Here is a 395-nt window from a genome sequence, read left to right as displayed (position 1 = left end):
GAACAGGTTTGTCACCGGGAAAGTCTGCTTGTGGATACAGCCCCTTTATATTTATAAAATTTTTTTTGTTAATACTTCCATATTTTTACTATTTTGTATTTTTTTAATTTAATTTTTTGTTGTGCTAACATTTGTTAAGGAAATCCAGTGTCAGGTGTACAATATAGCAGTAGGGCACACACACACGCACACACACACACACATGCATATATATGTGTATGTATATGTGTTGCATTGCGTGTTCACTGCTCATAGTTAGATTTCTTTCTGTCACCACATATTTGACCCCTTTTACCCCACCTACCTCGGTCCCTACCCTCTGGTAACCCCTAGTCTATTGTCCATGTCTATGAGTCTCTGTTTGTTTGTCCTGTTCGTTTGTTGCTTTTAGGTTT

This window comes from Pteropus vampyrus, unplaced genomic scaffold, assembly GCF_000151845.1.
Source record: "Pteropus vampyrus isolate Shadow unplaced genomic scaffold, Pvam_2.0 Scaffold593, whole genome shotgun sequence".
NCBI lineage: Eukaryota > Metazoa > Chordata > Mammalia > Chiroptera > Pteropodidae > Pteropus > Pteropus vampyrus.
Note: the sequence above shows the minus strand (reverse complement) of the source record.